We start from the raw sequence: 15,839 nt of genomic DNA, 5'->3' as shown, positions 1-15,839 counted from the left end.
TGGTATTGAAACACAAAATTCAAGACGAGATAGATGGAGACTCTTCCCTTCTTCCTGAACTCCGTGCTTTCGTGAATTATGCACCGGTTAGACCCATTCAACCTTTCAAAGGTTCCACCACCTCTGCTTATGCTGCCTCAGAATAGAGAAATGAATCGAAAGGAAAAGGAAAGATGTCAGAATTTGAGCATCCGAAGAATGTCAGGGCAGAGAGCATGATGCCACCAGCAGATTTTCAAGGGCAGTTTGGGCCAGGTAGACAGAACTACGCGGGACCACCTCTTCCGAGATTCCTATACCAGGACTGAAACCACTAGCCGACAACATCATGGAGGAAGGCGTGCTACTCGCAAATTTCAGTGCCAAACCCTTGTCTCTGTTCAAAAGTCATGTTCCAAGTGTCATACTTCAAGATGTTTCTATCAAGTGTATACCAACTCTTGTGTTGAAAGTTGGTGAGTCATGATGTCAATAAAAAAAAAAAAGTGTGTCATGTCTGTCAGTCTTTCTCATTTAGAGTCAGTATTTTGCTTTCTCTCAAGTCTGATGTAGAGCCCACTGAGGCGTGTTGAGAACTATTGATGTACTTGAAAGTTTTCAATTCAATAAAGTTTGATTTCAATGTTATCAGTATTCTTATGATTCACTCTAGATCTAATGTTTAAAACAACTAAAGACACCCTCCTCGGATGAGGATGCAGACGAAATTTTCCTCGAGATCTGAAAGATGATTAAACGAGAGGAAGAGCGTCGAGCATAGCCACTCAAAGAAGTCAAAGCTGTTGATAGTGGTATTGAAATTTGAAACTCGGGAAAGATGGATTGGCAAAACTTTATCTCCCAAGGAGCGCAAAGAATTGATAAACCTATTTAGAGGGGGTTCGAGGTAGTCTTGCTTGATCCTATAAGGATAAACCGGGTGAACGCCCTGTGCAAAGCAAGACTCCATCGGCTTTAGATATCAGTCGAAAAGTAAAATCCAAGAGAGTAGAGAATCAGACATCCAGTCGAGCTGGTGAAAAATTTAGCAAAGACTTTCAGAAAATGAAGTCATCAATTCGAGCCCGAAAAGAGCGCTTGAGCTACATATTTTCAATGAGATTCTGAGGTGGAATACCTCAAGAGTAAGGACATTCCTAATGTCTAAAAGCAAAAAAAAAAGAAAGAATAGAAGAAGGGAATGTGTCCCTAAGACAACTCATTAGAAAAATCAAAGACCCAAGTGATGGAGTCTATGAGATAGATTGAATATCAGAATTGTCTCCAACATTTGGAAACTATCGAGAGCTGTATAACCTTGAGTATAAATTCAAGATATTAGAGAATCGCGTAAGTTCAAATGGAGCACCGTGGTTGAAATCTTGCTTGCAAATACTGCCAGACTACTCGAAAAAAAAAATTCAAGTCTTGAACCTTGAACATTCAAAAGCTTGTATGTAAAAACACCAGAAGGCCATCCTTGGACGTTTGAGCCGTTATAGCCAAAATCCTAACATCAGAAAAACCGCTTGTAAATTTTTGAGCAAAAAATTAAGCCAAACAATTCTTTCAACCACATTATAAACCAGGGGCATTATGCACCCGAACTACGCGGACCTGATCCCCAGCTCTTCAGGGGTACGTAGGCAACTTGATCAATTCAGGTTCGGTTAACATTTGGGATAAAAGCTAAATCATCCATCTTTCAAAATTTTGAAGCTGAAAAGCTAAACCATTCTTTGATAAACCCCAAAGCGAACTACGCGGACCTGATCCTCCATTTTTGGGGTACGTAGGAAGTCTGGCTAGACCAGATTCGGTCCAAATCGTTTGAACCAAAGAAACATCCTACCCCTTTGAACCTAAGCCTACCTAGAAAGTCCTTCTGATAAAGCAAGCAAAGGTTCAAGGCAAACAAAAAAAAAGAAAGAAAAGAGAAGAATGAGAGTCTGAAGACCCACTAGATTGAAAACCTGAAAGGGCGGCCTAGAGAAAAGAGGTTCATGTATTTGCTAATTCAAAGAGTTAGCTTATACAAAGAAAGGGTATCAGTTTGCTAGATTGAAAACTCAAGAAGGCAATCTAGTTAGCAGCAAGACTTCCCATGAAGAAAAAGCTGATGAATTGTAGAAGGAGTTCCTCAGCCATGAAGAACTCAAGAATGCAAGCAGTGCAAACAAGAGTTGAGACAGATGGTCTGCTAGACCAGAAACCTGGAATGGAATAGTCATGAGTTCCCGCGAGGAGGGAATGGATGAGATGGAGAAGCAGTCTTCAAACAGGGCAAGATCCCGGAATCTGAGTAGTGTCGGCGAGACTTACTTTGATACCCTTCTAAACTAGGGGCATTAAAACTTAGCAATCCGAAGAGGGGTAATAACCATGACGGAAATACCGATGGAGGAAATTAATGCCTCTTGACATGGTTTTCGAAATTACTCTGAGAGCAGCTAGCCTTACCCTAAAAAAATAATACATTGGATCTAAGGGTGAATCAAAAGTGAGTCGTTCCTTGAATCGTATAAATTTTCTCTAATCGAGTCATTCGAAGTCTATTCCTCATTCTTATCCATTTTTCCCTCAAGGTTAAAGTTCTCAAGGTCTAAAGTTGTCTGGCGAAAGAGCGAGAGTACACCTTCCAAAATGCGAAGAAAATTTAAAGAAAATCCTAGTTTAGGAATCAAAGGGAGGCAAGAGACATCTTGTTCAGACCTGCCAGAAACATCAAGGCCTCAAACAGTGAGCAGCAACAAAAGGAATTCTCAGACCCAGCCATTGTAGAGATTGTTCTTCCTATTTCAAAGAAAGAACCCATGCAAATCCAAATTTCCCTTAAATGTCCTAGTTCCACTTCCTTAAGACTCTTGTCATGGAATCACAACACACTAGGGGCATCTTTTATGACTTGCGTCATAAAAGATATCAAGCACACAAGGGGCAATCAATGCCAATGTCTTCAGTAAGTTGAGATAAGAGAGATACGTGTATATCTCGAACTAAACCTCTAAACTCCTCTGAGGAGTCCACTCTCTGGGAAGGTCAACTTCCCCAGAAAATCAGTTTCCCCAGTGGAGTCTAGAATTTGCTCCCGCAGCTTTCAATCCTCAGCATAATACAATTCTCTTGAAAAAAAGGGGTTAATACCCAAAACCATGCAAGTTATCCGAGTCTGGTCCTCAGCAAGGAACCCGCATTCCCATAGTTCTCGGCAAAAGACAATCAATCTCTCAGTGGAATCGATCAAAATTTTTGCATCCAGAAACAAAATTATTGTTTGAACCTCCTAGCCGTTAGTATGGAGAATAGCCTTTCCACAGGTCCATCTAACTGTTATTCTGGTGAAAGCCTTTCCACAGGCTCGTCATACCTTTGATTCCCGTACTGTCTCATGTAGATTTCGGCTTGATCAAGGTATCCTTGACTTTTTGGTTCATTCGCAACCAGGTCAATCCTTTGAGCCTTTGACTCATTCGCAGTCTAGCTCGTATTCTCGACCTTTCGGTTCATTCGCAACCAGGTCAATCCTTTGAGCCTTTGACTCATTCGCAGTCTAGCTCGTATTCTCGACCTTTCGATTCATTCGCAACCAGATCAATCTTTTGAGAATCTGTTTCATCGTACCATCGTGAGTCTGTCTCGTTATCCCATTGAGAGTTTGTCTCACCATTTCATTGAGCCTTTGACTCATTCGCAGTCTCGCTCATATCCTCGACCTTTTGGTTCATTCGCTACCAAGTCAATCCTTGGAGCCTTTGACTCATTCGCAGTTTCGCTCATATCCTCGACCTTTCGGTTCATTCGCAACCAGGTCAATCCTCGACTTTCTGGTTCATTCACAACCGAGTCGATCTCTGAGCTTTTTGACTTTCGCAGTCAAGTTTTTCGGTTAATCTGTAACCGAGCTAATCCTTTAACTTCTGATTCTGTCAGGTTATTACCTTTTTGGTTCATTCGCAACCAAGTCATCATTCCGGCCTTTTGGTTCATTCGCAACCGGGTCAAAATCTTAGGCCTCCAACTCATTCGCAGTCAGGTCTATTTTTCTAATTTCTTGACTCATTCGCAGTCAAGTTAATCTCTTTGACTTCGGTTCGTTCGCAACCAAGTCATCATTCCGGCCTCTTGGTTCATTCGCAACCAAGCCAAAATCTTAGGCTTCCGACTCATTCGCAGTCAGGTCTATTTTCTAATTTCTTGACTCATTCGCAGTCAAGTTAATCTCTTTGACTTCGGTTCGTTCGCAACCAAGTCATCATTCCGGCCTTTTTGGTTCATTCGCAACTGGGTCAAAATCTTAGACTCTTCGGCACGTTGGCTGCCAAGTTTCTCGCTGATTTCTTGATTCATTCGCAATCAAGCTAATCTCCCCAACTTCGACTCACTCGCAGTCGAGTCAATCTTCCAATTCTTAGCTCATTCGCAGCTAAAATCAAATTTCTGACTCTCTGACTCATTCGCAGTCAAGTCAATTATCTGGTCTTATAGTTCATTCGCAACTAGGCCAATATCCCTGACTTTGACTCCTTTGCAGTCAAGTCAACCCTTTGCTTTTCGGTTCGTTTGCAACCAAGCAAATTTCTGACCTTCTGACTCATTCGCAGTCAAGTCCATTATCTGATCTTCTGGTTTATTCGTAACCAACCTAATATCCTTGATTCTCTGACTCTTTCGCAGTCAAGTCAATATCCTAGCTTTTTAGTTCAATCGCAACCATGCCAATATCTTTCCTGGCTCTCTCGCAGCCAAATCAATCCTTTAAAGTTTTGCAAGAGAGGCTATCTCATCCATATATCCATTGTTGAGTTACAAGTTGGAGAGAGGCTATCTCACCAGCGTTTGCAGAGTCAGAGTCCGGTGAAAGGCTATTTCACCGTGTTATCTTTGTAAATATTATTTTCAAAACCAAAAATCAAAATTTGATCTGCTTCTTTTTCGGGTCGGCCAAAATAGTTTGTCTGTTCAGCTTTGACATTCGCGTGACAAGCACGCTCTGCCAAAGAGGGGCATCTGTAGACACCCCACTTTGACCGTACCCTGAGTCTCCCGTGTTTGAGAAAAAACCCAACCAAATCATCTAAGTCCCTGCAAAATTTCGTCAAAGTCCGAGCGCGTTTGCCTAGCGATCGAACCAAAGCAAGGTCGTAGCGTAAACCGGAAAAGGGGGGCGAATTATCCTTGAGAGGGCCGATCCTAGGCCGGATAAGACACGAATCATTCGTGCGCTTATCAATTTCTGCGCAACCGCGCGTTCATCCATTTCAGTGGTGCCAATATCACCACCCATATTTTTTATATAAAAATAAGAAAAAATTCGTAATAGAGGGGGATTTTTCTTCATTTTTCGTTTACAGAGAGGGGGAGAGAGGAGAAATTCCCAAAATCTGCCAAGGCCTAGCTCATTTTTTTCGTCTTCTCCGGCGAAATCTACCGGATTCCGGTAAACCCCGGCCATGACTCCTTGTTCTCCGGTCAGTTGTTATCATCTATCTATACTCACCTTCTTCTCCGATCATCTCCGGCGAGCTCCGACCTAAACTTCGCTAGATCTTTCTTCTCCGACCGACCTCACCGGATTCTGGCCAAGCTTTGACCGGAGCAATCCTCTTAACCTTTGATCTGTATACTTCAAGCATGGATCTGAGTAAAGATCTGAGAAAAGGAAGGAAAATCTGAGAGAGAGAGAGAGAGAGAGAGAGAGAGAGAGGGCAGAGGAGAAAATCTCCAAATCCTTATCTTCTTCTCCGGCAACACCCGAGCTCCGACCATATTTCTTGCCATCGGTGAGTATTTTAGTCATGTTTTCATACTGCTGTTTTGATTAGATACTCTTTTTCGCCTCTTTGTTGAGCTCAAACCAGAGATTTCGATCATCTCTTTAACCCTAACCTTAGCTTTGATCGTTTCTGCCAATAGATCTAATTTTTCCTAGCAAATCAATTCATTTTTACCTTAGATCTATCATATACCTTCCCCCTAAAATCATAGATCAGTTATTTTTTTCAAAAACTCTCTGATCTATCATTAATCTCACCTATTTCAAGATTTAGCCTATCTCTCTGGCCAGAATTTTAGATCCAAAGTACAAAGTCATAGATCCGAGATCTTTACTATTCCTAACCCTTTAGATTTGATCATTTTGGTTGTAATTTTGGATCCGGTCTCTGCTAGTATAAATCTCACCATGTTTGGCTGAGATCTGGTAGTTTTTGAACAATCTCAAGTAAGATAAGGTTATCTGGATCAGATGTACTAGCTTCATTCCTCAGTTTGGCAAAAATTCAGGTAATTAGCTTCATTTATATTTGTTATATGTTTTTGAATGTGATAAAAATGTCCAGTGTAAATGAATAATTGTTTCTTGCTTGAGATGTTCTCTAATAGATCGATCAAAAAGATTTCTATGAATTTTCTTCATTTCGATTTTTCATATTGTATAAGCTGAGGAGAAATTTTATGGATTTCGTTCAGATTTCATAGATTTAAAAAAAAAATGAGGTCAAAGATATCATTTCATCATTTTGTAAATAATTTATAAATTGAAGTGTTTATTTTCTTTGGAACATGATGATGATCATAGAAAGGTTTAGTTTTGAAAGCAAGCTTTGGTTTTAGTTATTTTTTTGAGGAATGAAATGTTTAGATTGTCAATGATGCATTAATTTCTAGTGATTCTCTTTTGAATGATAAGTAAAGCATTTGGATCTTGATATGTGTCTTAATTCTTAGTAATTTCCTAGTAAACTTTACTCTGAATTTAGAGTGACACTTGATACATGGTTGGAAGCATTTGTTTGAGGTAATTGGCTAAAATGATGTTGATTCTTAAATAATGCTGTAGTAGTAGATCTCACTGCTAATATAGGTTTTGGATTATACATGGGTGTTCTATGTCTGCACTATTGGTATTTTAATGGGGGATATTTGATATATACATGGAATCATTAATTGTGAAAACCTGTCAAAATCATGGTATCTTAGGCATATGTATGAATCAAAGAGAGAAATTGTTACTATCATGTATGTCAGGTCACTTATTCGGATTTTAGCCTAATCACAATGTGACTTTAATTATAATTGTTACACTGAGGAGTTCATGTCTGTTGCCAGTATATCTTTCTTTCATGTGCTTTTATGATTCCTAAATAAAAAAAATCTTGGGATTAAATGGTTTAGGGTCATTGAATGATATCACTTCATTATTACTATACATTCCTTATCCTCTAATTCTTTCTATTTTCTAGGCCTCTTAAAATCAGCCGAGCTACCCAATAATTCTATCTCCTGACTCTCTCTCTCAGTTTTATCTCACCTCTTAGAATCCCTTTTAGGCCATAACTTTCTCACCTTCGGGATGTCCTTTTTGATTTTACAGGTTATGCATTTTATTATTCTTGGTTGATGCAAAGTCATTAAAGAGACCATTTAATAATATCAGTTAATAAAAAAAAGAAACATGAATTAAAGGGTATATTGTAGTTATTCATAATTTCTTTCTTACTTGGTATATCATATTCTTGTCAATTCGCCTTGCATCTCATGCCATTGATTTTTTATATTACTCAAACAATTCCTTTTGTTGGTTCTTAAACGAGTCCTATTCTCTAGTATTCCTGTGAGAGTTGATATCAACATAATTGTGCTTAATCAGTCAAGGCCTTTATTAAAACATTGCTCCTTGTGATTTATGACATCTTCTATTTTGGTATGCATGTTTATCTTCTATTAAAACAACCCTCTCATGATCATTTTAGGTCTGTATCTTCTCCTTTTCCTTTGCTTTTTAAGACTTGCTTAGTCTCATTGTCATCACTTTCTTTTTTCTTTTTTTTTTCCTTCAGAAGTGAGACTGACTTAGTCTCTTAAAAATTATTTATTAGATGCTCTATCATAGCAGGGCGATGAAGGTGCTAGCCCAAGCCCATCCTTTAGAGAAACCTACCTAGACATGGTAGTGCTCTCTTCCTTCTTGTTTTCTTTAGATAGAGACCTCTTATCCTCTTAGGTACCTTAGATTGTAAAAGCCCAGTCATCGCAAGGGCGATGAAGGCGATAGCCCGAGCCCATTCTTAGGGGACTTACCTAGTCTTGATAGTATTCCCCTCTTTCTTTTAGAAGACTAACCCAGTCTTTAAACATGTATCATAGGCAGTAGAATCCCCTCTCATTGTAAGGGTAATGATAATGCTAGCTGGATCCTACCTCTTTTAGGGGGACAAGCTATGTCCCAACATTAATGTCAAACCCTTTTAGGAAGACAAGCTTTGTTTCATTAGAGCGCCAACCCTTTTAGGAAGACAAGCTATGTCTCACAAAAACATAATCAAACCCTTTGGAGACAAGCTTTGTCTCATTGGCCTTAGTTATCCTTTTATTTTAGGAGACTTGCCTAGTCTCATTAGCACCCTCTTCTTTATCTCCATTTTTTTAGGAGACTAACCTAGTCTCATTAGCACTTCCCTCTTAGGGTTGTGCACTAGGAGTCAGTCATTTCGTATATGAGTCAGTCTTTAGCTAGAGAGTCTGTCTTTAGTTAGAGAGTTAATCTTTCAGAGTCAGTCCTATCATCATAGGGGTCAGGATTCTTTCCAACCTCTCATCAAATATTGTGTTTCTATCCACTCTTGCAAGGTATAGGATGCTGTCCAACCCTTGCAGAGTCGTGATTCTGTCTTTTTTCCCCCGCAAAGCATAGGATGCTGTCCAACCTTTGCGGGATATTCAGGAGTCTGTCCTACCCTTATGATGATAGGATTCTGTCCTCTTGTGTCAAAATTCAAAAACATCTGAAAAACCAAAAATCTCAAAAATCTTGAGTCATTAGGAGAGTGGTTAGGAAATCTGTTCCGAACTACGTTGGCTTGATCCTCTTCCACGAGGTATGTAGTGCAGCTTGGGATTCACATCCCAAGTCCAGCCAAACCTTTAAAAATAAACATTTTTCAAAATTACAAAAATTCTTCAAAACCTTTTTAAAAAGATCTTCCCCTAGAGTTATGGGTCTGTCCTAGCTGTTTGGGTGTTTTAGAGTTAGGAGTCTGTCCTGATTTGTATTGATATGGTGTGTCATGTCGTGTGAGTGTCCCTAGAGTTAGGAGGCCTCGAGTTGATCAGTTAGACATTTAGTCGAACCGACGGCTAGACTAGGAAGCATATAGTCAGCCCATAGTTTTCTTTATGATGCACAGCCTAGTTACACATAGGATGTAGGGCCCATCTGCATTAGCTTAAGGCTAATCAACTTGTATTAGTTAGGGCATATAGAGAGTCCTAAAAATTACAATTCACTTGAACGTAAGCAATTGTGCAAAAAAACTTTAAAAATCAGTCGAGTCTAGTGGATTGAGTCTAGGATAGCGGTTCTAGATGGTTAAGCATCGTAGTTAGAATAGGTCATCGAACTACGTTGACTCCGATTCTTCCCGAGGCCGGGATACGTAGAGCAGCTGGGATGGACGGCCATCTTGGTCCGAGTCAAGTCGCATTAGAGTTAGGATTTGTCTTGTCCTGTCATATATAGGATTGATTTGTGTTTTATGTTTTGATGTGTTTTCTTACTTTCATGTACAGATCCTATACCTTTAGCGGTAACATGCATGTGTTTGCACATAAGAACTCAGACACCAATTAAGTATGACACTCATAACTTAGCTTTTTAGGCTTATCACTCAGAATCTAGCTACTCCTAGCTGACACTTATTTCATTTCTTTTATGCGTGGTTATTATTCATCTCCGAGATATGCATGATTAGATAGACGTCTTCTCGGAGATCTTTGTTCCCATTTCATATGATTTTCGCTCAAAACTCTTCAAAATTATTAAGTAAATAGCATAAGAGACCAGGTGTTTGCACTTGGGCGGATGAGGTGCTCTTTAGACCTTCCGAATTCGTAACCAGGCACGAACCTTCTTTTATATCTCTGGTTATCCGTTGCAACAGAGCATAGTATGGGATCCTTGGCCCACTTCCTTGGATGACGACTCTTCTTTGTTTAAGGTACGCCTCGAATCTGGGCTAGTCCCCGAATCGAGAGGTATCTCACCTTTTATCGCCACTCATGCTGTGAGGGGAACTTCCTTCGAGAGTTCCTTGGTAGAGCTCTCCATTCACGTGGATGATCCAGTGAGACCTAGCGCGTGGGGGCCCGTCTCCCTCCGCTCTCTCTCAGATCGGGGTCCACAGACGCATCCACAAGTATCTTAGAGCTCTTTTACCCCTTCTGATCTCATTCATTCTAAACAGCAAAACAGGAATATATAGACCGCAATTTCTGGGCAAGAATGGTGCGTAACACCTTTCATTCCGGTAACTAGGCAATGTACCCAATGTACCTGACCCATGGCGAAGTAGACCTACAAAGAGTCAATCACGTGTCCTAGGCCTCATCCTATGTGGCGACTCTACTCAGACCCAATGATCTCCTGGTTTTCGCACCAGTCCACGTGGAGAAAGGAGTCTAGTTCACCCCTTGTCTATTCTAATTTCTGTCTAGGGAGGATTGCATTCATACAATTAAATATAGAAAAGAACGCCAAAGGTCACATGTAGAAAACGCACCCGGGGGGTGGAGAAATGTTTGCTATTGAGAAAAGTGATAACAACAAGAAGTCGAACGAACCCCACTCTTCCCTTACTCTAATTGCTAGCTTAAACCTGCACCACAAAAATGGCCCAAAAAAGAAAAGTGGAAGATAAAAAAAAAAAAGAGTAACCCTGCAAAATTTTATATGGTTATTACCAGGGGATAGAGTCAAAATCGAAGGAGTCAAGGGCACCCTCATTGGTCAGTTCAGCAAAGTGCATTTAAGATGGCACCAAAAAATATGAAAACTGCTTTGGCCAAGATAAATTTGAAGAAGTCATGGATGTCCTTTACTGAAACGGGCCATTAAAAGCACCGTTGAATCTGGTTTTTGCAAGGGCGCCTTTCATTCTATCATTCCTCAAAAAAAAAAAAAGAAGAAGAAGAAGAAGAAAACCCTTGACTCTCTTCATCATACCCAAAATATCCCTTGGTTTTTAGATCTTGTGGATAAGACTTTGAGTAATGCGAAATTATTACGTATGAATGAAAGAAAAGAACTACTGATAAGTGACTGTGATGGTGATATGGAGTATATGACATGCCTAGGGGTGTAAACGGATTGAATTCGGAGCGGATATGGCTATATCCGAATTCGATTACAGTATACACTATCTGAATTCGGATTCGGATTCGGATTCGCCGGATATTTAATATCTATTACCGAATTCGTATTCGTCGGATATTGTTCGAATTCGGATATTATCCGTATCCGTTTATCCGGTAAATTCGAACATATTATTGCAGCACTTTATCTTTTTTCTCCTACTTACTCGAATGAATTTTCCAAACCCTAAAACTAGACCTCTACATTCTCTTCACAAAATTAACTCTCAAACCCTAAAATATATGAGATCCTCTTCTTCCTTTTAAAACAAAGGCAGAGAGAGAGGGAGGCGATGTGGATGGATGATAGTGTTCGTAGTGGTCTTTGGGTTTTTCCTTTTTTTTTTGTATATGATGGAATGGGTTTGGGTTATTTTGATGGAATGGGTTTGGGCTATTTTTGTTTTTATTTTATTTTTTCTAAAAAGAATATTCACTTTTCTTATAGAAACAAAAGATAGTGTGTCATTACTAAAAATAAATATTATTAATATTATTAATAATAAATAAAAAGGATTTACTTCTCGGATTCGGATGTTAAAAGGATCGGATATACCATTTACCATATTCGCATCCGCTAAGAGTCGGATATCTCATAAATGGATTCGGATAATATCCGTTTGAAACGGATTCGGATAATATTCGCTTTAAACAGATTCGGATGCGGACGGTAATCGAATTTCCGAATATCCATTTACACCCCTAGACATGCCATCGACTGATAAGTTTTAACTGTTAAACTCTTTTGAGAAAATTACACTTACACCCCCTCTACTTTCTGACACATACAACTCTAACGTTGACTTTCAAAACGTGACAAGTACACCCCCTAAAGTTCATTTTTGATTTAAGGGCACCCCCTCCGTCAACGAGGCGTCTGTTTAACCCAACGGAATGGCACAAACTAACCATGGTTGATATTTTGATGACGGAAATGCTCTCGTCTATGTCTTAAAGAGTATCGTTCCAGACGTTGCTTCTTCTTTTTTGAAATTCAGTAACTCCGTTCGTCGAAAATATTGGAGGTAAGGGTTAGGGTTTTTGGAACTCCTCCGGTAAGGGTTAAGGTTTTTGTAACTCCTCTGAAACGATTGTTGGGTAGGGTTTGGCTTTTGTTCAACGAGGGATTTCCGTTGGGCATTTCTTCTTGATAGTAGGATTAGGGTTTCCATTTTCCCCAACTTGTATTTCTTCCTTCGAAGTCGATGGCATCCAGTGGCTAGACCTGGCAAACGGGTAACCCGCGCGGGTACGGGTAAGAAATACCGGCGCGGGTACGGGTAGCTTTTCATGAACCCGGATCCCACCCGGGCGGGTACGGGTATACCCGCGGGTAATCCGGCAAATTTAAAGAAGAAATTATATATATATTTAGCAAAAGAAATTATATGATGAATGGGTGTATGAACACATAAAGGTGGAACGATGGATGTACAAGCCTTGATATTTAATCCAACAGCAGCTTCTTAACAAGTCAGTTGATGTTGGATCAAATATCAAGGATGGGATGATGAGTACGTGTTTATACGCCCATTCATCATACAATTTTTCATTTACTTTAACAAGTGTTTATTTTGGTACAACCAAAGATACCAGTCACATAGTCTGATTGCTTTGACTTGTTTTGTTGGCCCACCCACATAGTCTATTTTTTACTATATAGTGTTTAGGCCTTAAGAATAAAAAGTTGAAAACCGAATGGCGGGTAACCCGCGGGCACCAACGCCCGACCCAGACCCACCCGCGGGTCACTGTTACGGGTTGGGTGCGGGTATTTTTTTTCGCGGGTAATGAAATTGGTACCCGTACCCCTGCGGGCCGGGTGTACTCGCCGTTACGGGTCCCATTTTGCCAGGTCTACTAGTGGCTCCTCTTCGAGTTATGCAATGACAACATGCCATTGTGGGCAACGAGTACCCATCAAGACATCATGGATGAGTAATAATTTTGGGAGAAGGTTTTTGGGTTGTTCTGGGTTTGAGGTGATCAATGTGGTTAATGGTGTTTTTTTCCTGTTATTGTTGGTTATCCTTAAATGATCTTGTCTTTTTCAGATGAATGCTGCGTGCGGTTTCTTCGAATGGGTCGATCCGCCAATTTGTCTTCAAGGACGAGCTATTGTACTGAAGGTTATGGAGAGGTTTTCGAAATTGATGGAGGAGATTGAAAGGTTGGAGAAGTTTGAGGCCGATGTTGTGATGTATCGTCGACGGCAGAAGTTTTTTCGGACCTTACTTGCAGTTTCATGGCGTAGAGCTATCCTCTTTGTTGTTTTCCTAATGGTTGTACTTTATGGGATGTAGGAAGATGATAGTGATGTTAGGAACATTTTGTAATCTGACCTAATGTAAGAAATCTAAAATAGAAGTGATGGAATTGATGTACTTTTGTAATCTGCTACAATTGTTCTGTTTGAGGGGGCAATTGTGGTGAATTTTGAGTAATGGAAGTTATGTTATTATGAATCTACAAATTTTCTGTTTATGACGTGATTTGTTCTTCATCTATCTGATGTTAGTTTGAGCATTTCAGGTTGCAAATGTGGAGAATTTTTAGAAATGGGTTAATGGCAATTCAGTTGTTGAATAGCATTACAAACCCAGGCACTACATTACACACCCAGGCAATTTTTAGAAATGGGTAAATGGCAATTCAGTTGTTTGGATAACATTACACACCCAGGCAGATCACAAACCCAGGCACTACATTACACAGAGCAGTTTCATTGAATGAACAACTATACAACCATTACACACCCAGGCAGTACATTACACACCCAAGCACTCATTAAATGAATAGCATTACACAGCCATTACACACCCAAGCACTCAGACAATTAGGAGAATTACACATGCAGGCATTCTATCTGTGAACAGAATTACACACCCAGGCACTTAGGCAATTAGGAGAATTACACACCCAGGCACTCAGGCAATTAGGAGAATTACACACCTTCTGTCTGTGAACAGAATTACACACCCAGGAAGGCACTCTGTCAGTGACGAGAATTACACACCCAGGCACTCTGTCAGTGAACAGAAAGACTATAAAATGAATAGCATTACACGCCCAGGTGCCATTACACACCCAGGCACTCTTTCATTGAATACAACCAATATTAGATTCAATATAGCCCTGCAACCTGTTTGAACCCTTCCGAAAGACACTCAGTCAGTAAATATCAACTGTTAAATATGGTTCAAGCCTCTTTACAAATGAAGCATTACAACTGAACCAAGAGAACCACATTCCTTACAAAAGAACAATGAAACATTGTTTACAAACAGATTCATTACAACCTGTACTGAACATTCATTACAATCAGATTCATTACAACCTGTTCTGAACATTCATTACAAACAGATTCTTTACAACCCACATTCAGTGATAACAGTTGTATTCCTTGCAAAAGCATGATGACCATCAAACTGTTCCAACCCCATGTAAACTTCCAAACGATAAAAAAAAACTGAAATTGTTTCATTACAACCCACTGCTGGGAAGGATAAAGACCACTCTATACATACTTCAAAATAAACATTGTTCAAATGACATTGTTTCGTAACAACCCACTGTGTAACCAAAAGCATTGAAGAAGCACCAAAGGAAGGCGCGTGCACTTTCGTAAAGGATCAAATTTGGAAAAAAATAATTAGGGTTTTGCTGCAGGAAAACCCTAATTCCCAACACATTACACTACAGACAGCCAAAAAGATATAAAATTACTGGGGGACCACAATCACACAAAAAAAGAACAGAAATCCCTAATTTATTCGAACGGAAGCCACTAATTTAATCGAACAAAGACAACAAAAACCCCTAATTTATTCATACAACAGTAAACAAACAACCCATTCCTATAAAATAAGATTTCCAAAGGGAAAAAACCCACAATCCAACAGAAACAATAAAAAACACCAAAAAACTATAAAATATTAGGGTCTCAGTTCAAAAAACCCTACATCTATGTAGAAAACCATAACATATGCCACAAAAACATACACAAGGGCAAAACAAAGGTACCTCACGATTGTAGAAGTTAACCGAAGGTGGAAGAGGAAGATTTCTTCGTGAGATTTGGCGATGAGAGAAGGGAAATTTTGATTCTTTTTTTACCGCTCATCTGTTCCTTGCTTTTTACTATAGTTAAAAAACAAGGGGTATTTTGGATTGAATCTTGGGTTTTAAGAGATCTAAAACAATGCTAATGAAATAAACGGTTTAGATCAACCAAAGGTGGGACTACTCATGACAACTTCCATGTGATGATGCCTGAACCTTCAGGCATCAAAGCTCCAAGTTCAATATGCCTCAAGAGAAGTATTTGATTGTGGGACCCACTTTCCACTTCTTTCCTTTTATTCCCTTTTTCTTTTTAATCCTAATTTGTCCAAGAAAAAAAATCTTAGGTTAACTTTGTATTATCATATTTTTCATAGCCTACGAGGTATCCATCTCAGCATCCATGGGGAAGCATCACTTTCCGGGCCCACTAGCGAACACAAACCTAGCTCATTATTGTTTGCCAACCTCGATTGAATGATCCTATCCCTTGATTTATTAGGCTTTGTTAAGGGTTTTGCTAAGAGAAGCTAAAGCTTTGATATTTATAGCCGTTAATTGGATGAATGGGATGTCCACCAGATCAATGGGCTTGATTATTAGGAATGAGA

General features: G+C 39.6%; 1 long non-coding RNA gene across 1 annotated transcript; it reads right to left on the bottom strand.

Annotated features, from left to right (window-relative positions):
• Window positions 1-14,439: 14,439 nt before the first annotated feature.
• LOC143883735 (uncharacterized) lies at window positions 14,440-15,458 on the bottom strand. The gene is made up of 2 exons (XR_013252496.1): window positions 15,190-15,458; window positions 14,440-14,862 (listed from the first exon to the last, which is right to left on the bottom strand). It is a non-coding gene; the product is annotated as an uncharacterized LOC143883735 (long non-coding RNA).
• Window positions 15,459-15,839: the final 381 nt, after the last annotated feature.

Source organism: Tasmannia lanceolata, unplaced genomic scaffold (assembly GCF_043159265.1).
Source record: "Tasmannia lanceolata isolate RefF3 unplaced genomic scaffold, GAP_Taslan_0.1 ptg000008l, whole genome shotgun sequence".
Lineage (NCBI taxonomy): Eukaryota > Viridiplantae > Streptophyta > Magnoliopsida > Canellales > Winteraceae > Tasmannia > Tasmannia lanceolata.
This window is presented reverse-complemented; position numbering and strand designations above follow the sequence as displayed.